Consider the following 5,009-nt stretch of genomic DNA (forward strand, 5'->3'; position numbering starts at 1 on the left):
CGAGGTGCGTTTCTGTGTAAGAAGTGACCGATTTCTTTGTTTTTCTCCTCCTCAGAAAGCTGACCGGATAAGTTCTTCACGAGTGGATCGCCTGCTCTCCTGCAGCCCTTCACTGTTCACTCTGACGACGCAGATATCAGCCCGGTGGAGGGCTTCTTGAGGGGGGTTTGAAGAGCCTTGAAGGCCTGCTGCGGACCCCTCGGTGCTCCATCATGGCTACCAACAGGGAGCAGCAGGTGGGTCACTTGACCGGCTTCCCACCTGCTGTCTACCCCTTCCCCTTCAACTCCATGAGAAGCCACTCCCCCTTTGACCTGCTGGCCAGCAGCAGCCTATTTGGGCGATTCGGGGCTGACCTGCCTAAGGAGATGGCCGCTCTCTGTAAGTCGATTTCCATCGTTCTGCAGCGTTGACTTGTCTTTACTCTCATATGTCATTTGTGTGTCAGCTCTAGGTGCAAATACTCCACAGTGCATTGCCTCTAAGGTGTTCCGCACGTCGTGTCACAACCACAAACTTTGATGCGTTTCATTAAGATTTTATGAGACAATGATACTGAAAATAATACAGCTGGTGTGTTTGTACAAAAAGCAAATCTGCAAAGTTGGCCTCACCTTTGTATTCAGCCCCATTACTCTGATTCCTTGAGATGAAAGCCAGTGCAAGCTTTCTTTGGAGGGTTTCAGTGAATAAAACAGAGTTGCTGAGATTAAGGAACGCAGAAAAGGCAGGGATAAAATTGTGGTGAGGTGTAAAGCACTCAGAAACAGCTATGAAGCCCATAGTAACTCTGGAGGAGCTGTAGAAAATCACAGCTCAGGTGTCACGATCTGCTGATAGGGCAAATGTTAGTGTTGCACGCTACAAATGTGACCTTTATGTAAAGGCGGCCTGAGGAAAAGTCAGGGTTGAGAGAAAACTGCAAGAAGTAAGATCTCCTTTTTGCCACCAGCCACGCAGAGGACAGAGCGAACACGTGGGAGATGTTCTGGTCAGATGAAAGAAAAGTTTCACTTTTTGGCTGCTCGAAGTGGCTTGTGTGGAAAAAAAACGAACACTTTACATTAACCTAAAAACATTAACCCAATGGGGAAACAGGGTGGTGTCAGCGTCACGCTGTGGGGAACAGAGAAGTTGGCCAGAGTTGATGGGAAAAGGAATATAAGGTACGTACAGGCTAAACCTGTTAAAGGTCGCTAAAGCCATGAGACTAGAGTGGAGGTTGGGCTTCAAACACGCTGCCAGGGCTACAATGAAACTATTCACATCAAAGCATGGCCTAGTTAAAGTTCAGAGCTAAATCTAATCCAGAGTTTGCAGCCAGACTTTAAACTGCTGCTCACAGACACTCTGCGTCCAGTCTGACAGAGCTGGAGCCGTTCTGCAAAAAAGAACTGGCAAAAGTTTCTGTCTCTTGACGTGCAAAGCTGACGGAGAAACACCCGGAAAGCTTCGAAGAAGTAAAAGTGACAAAAAGTGGCCCTGCAACAACGTGCTGAGTACGAACCAGCTTCTTTTCTCTTCCACTTTAGTTATGCAATCAGAGAGATCTGTCTTTTAAAAGGTGAGGGGATGGGAATACTTTTATCAAGGAGTCACAGTGAATGACCATCAACTTCATTTTAGTCAAATTCCAGTTGGCGGCTTTGTGTCGCAAACTGGAAAGTGGAAGTGATACAACTATTTAAATTGCACTTGAATATGTGTAATTTTGTGATAAGATGGAAAATGTTCGAGCCCGTTTGTGACATAGGAGTAGTGTTGGAAAAAGAAGGAAGGGGGGGCACATCTGCTTTCATCAATACAGTGATTACTCTGCTCCCGTGGCTTTTTATATGCTTGTAGATGATGTGGTTATGACCACACACTTTGGCTTCAGGTTCGCCGATGGGTGTGTGTGTGCGTGTGTGTGTGCCTCTCTGTAAGACAGACAACCCACAAGTCTGAACCAGGAGACAAAACAACATTCTTTCTTTGTGAGGCGACGATGAATAATGAGCATCGACAAATATTTGAAAGCGAGCCATATTGCTATTCTTTATTCAGACAGAGTTTACCACAAATTTATTTAAAGAAGTAAAGGTGATCTGGAGGCAGGATTTTCTTTTGGGCTCCGTTTGGGTGTCGGGTTTGTGGTTTTCAGCACGGCCACAGGAGGCGCTGTTGTTCTCCGAAGTGCCAAAACGATGATGGGATGATGTACGGGGAAAACCGAGCACAAAGAGGAGACCGTTGGGCATCCAGAGTGTTTCTGGGACGCGCATAAAGCCAGCCGGACTAGACGCCGGCTGCGGATCCGCATCCCCTACGGTTGAAAACACCCGCTTGTCCTTCAAGGCCGCGAATCAACAACAGGATTCCGGGTCTGGGTGGATCTTTGTTCAAAAACCGCGGCAGCACAGGAACAAAATTAGGTTGTCAGTGTGAGAGAAAGGGAGGCTTGAAAGAGAGGAGGGGGAAAGAATGGAGACTTCTGTTGATTTAAAGGTAAGCAGGAGTTATTTGAAATCTGACCTGAATGAGGAGGTGGTGGGTGGTAAGGATGGGTGTGGGTGGCAACAGCTGAGCAACCCCCCCCCCCCCCACCCTCACCACCACCCCTCTCCTGCCTGTGTAAGCAGTCCCCCTTTTCGCCCCGGCAGCAGCATGCCTGAGCACCTCTCCAGCCTTTCAGCCATCAATCACCACCTCGCCCCCACCTCTTCCTTCTCACCGCTGCTGCCCACCTAATCCTCAAGGTATTTTCAGAGAACCAGAGGCAGAGAGAGAGAGAGAGAGAGAGAGAGAGAGAGAAAGAGAGAGAGGGAGAGAGAGAGAGAGAGAGAGAGAGAGAGAGCACCTGGGGGTAATGTCCCAGTGTGGTGGACATCCAGGAACACGCCCTGGCAAGAAAAACACACAGATGCACAGCGGCAAACCGAGCATCAGAAAGCACGTCTTCCCACAGACTCTCTCTGCTTCACACACACACACCACAACACACACACACACACACACACACACACACACACACACACACACACACACACACACACACACACACACACACACACACATAGATATATCTATATACACACACAGAGCACTTCTTTCATCTAAAAACTAGAAACATCCCCGCCTATGCAGAACGAAAATCCACCGGCACTGGACAGATGGATTCTTTTTAGACTTTTAAAAAAAAAAAAAAAAAAAAAAAAAAGAAAAACTGGCACTGGTTAAGACAAAAACATGTATCAAAGCACAAGCAGACACAGGCAACCACATGCAGCGGGTCTTCATAGGCGGCTGCTTTTGCTTACCGACACATCCACGTTGGCAGTGGTGTCGTTCTCCGGGGTGAAAGGGGTTTATTCAGCTAAAGCTGGCTGTCAGGGGTGATGAAACGAGGCTGAAGCCAAGATTAGGTCAAGATTACCTGACAGCAAGATTCAGCTGAGATGAACTATATAGTTTTTGCTGTTTTAAACAATTTTTTTCAGATCAGTTAATAAGAAGATTAAACGGGCTTTGCAAAAGTATTCATAAAGTGAAATGTCCCACATGCAGCCATAAAGTTTTATGTGTAGCCCAAGCATGTAGTGCTTGGGGAAAAGTAGTTTCCAAACATTATTGAAAGACAAAACAGATATTACTCCAATCTGGAAGCCAGTGCTACAGTCTGCCTTCAGCTGTCACCTAAATGTTTAGTAGAATCTCTTGTGGGTAATTTAATAATGAATAAACAGCCCCACAAATACCAAGCATCCCACCATACAGCTCAGGCATAAGCCTGGTGGGATTGTTAACCTAGGGGAGCGGCAGAGATCTGTCGGCAGGAGAAATATGATGGAGAACCACAAAATTTGGACGGGCAAGAAAAAAGCCATTACTAAAAATCAGAAGCCATTTGTAGGAGACACCAAAAACGAACGGGGGAATTGCTCTGGGTGAGAGGAGGGCAGATTCGAACTGTCAGATTTGGACATGCAAACGCTGCGTGTGGTGGAAAAACTAAAACCGGACATCACCCTGAACCAATGCATCGGGCAGTGAACGCATGGAGGTGGCAGCATCATGCGTGTGGCGACGCTTTTTCTTCAGCTGAGGACAGGAAGCTGGTGAGAGCAGGTGGAGGAATAGATGGGCCTGGTAGAGGTGGAGGAGACTATAGAGTGTGACGAAATGCTCCCTTCCAGCCAGGGAGAACCCTAAACATCCAGCTAGGGGAAAAAAAAAAGGAATGGCTTACATCTAAATAGATGTATTTTTTAGAATGGCCTAGTCAAAGTCAAGATTTGAATTCAGTTGAGTTTCTGTGGCAAAACCCGACAGAATATGTTCACAAAAACTCTACATCCAATCTGACTCAGCTTGAGCTGTTTTACACGAAAACCATGTGAAAAACATTTAGTGTGTAGATGTGCAAAGCTGGTGGAGACATACCTGCAGCTGTAGTTGCAGTAAAAAGGTGGTTTTATATATTATTGAATCAGGCGGGCTAAATACAAGCACACACACACAGGGACAATTTTAGAGTGACCAATAACCCAACATGCGTGTTTTTGGACTGTGGGATGAACCCAGAGTACCCAGAGAGAACCCACACTTGCACAGGGAGAACATGCAAACTCTACTGAGAAAGACCTCCGTTATTTTTTAGTTTTTTTTATGAAAGGATAGAAAATCCCATATCCCATTTCTTCAACACGACAATCACGCATTACTTTGTGGTTGTCGCACAGTCACAGTAATCCAGGATTTTGGTTACAACGCCAAAAGAATCTGTGTAAATCTTCAAGAGGTCTGACGAGGCCCTCAAGAATAAATGTGATAAATAATCAAAAAAAATTCCTATTTCACTATATATTTAAGAAGTCGTTGAAATGATCGTTAACTGTTCATGCTTTAATAAATCCAGACCAACCCTAAAAGCTCTCTAACTCCTTAGCACTCCATCGCAGTTTCCACTTGAAGCTGTGGCAGCTCAGTGGAAATCTTTATCAGCTTTTAAAACATCCCCTTTGCTGAAT

The sequence above is a fragment of the Fundulus heteroclitus genome, chromosome 1 (assembly GCF_011125445.2).
Source record: "Fundulus heteroclitus isolate FHET01 chromosome 1, MU-UCD_Fhet_4.1, whole genome shotgun sequence".
NCBI lineage: Eukaryota > Metazoa > Chordata > Actinopteri > Cyprinodontiformes > Fundulidae > Fundulus > Fundulus heteroclitus.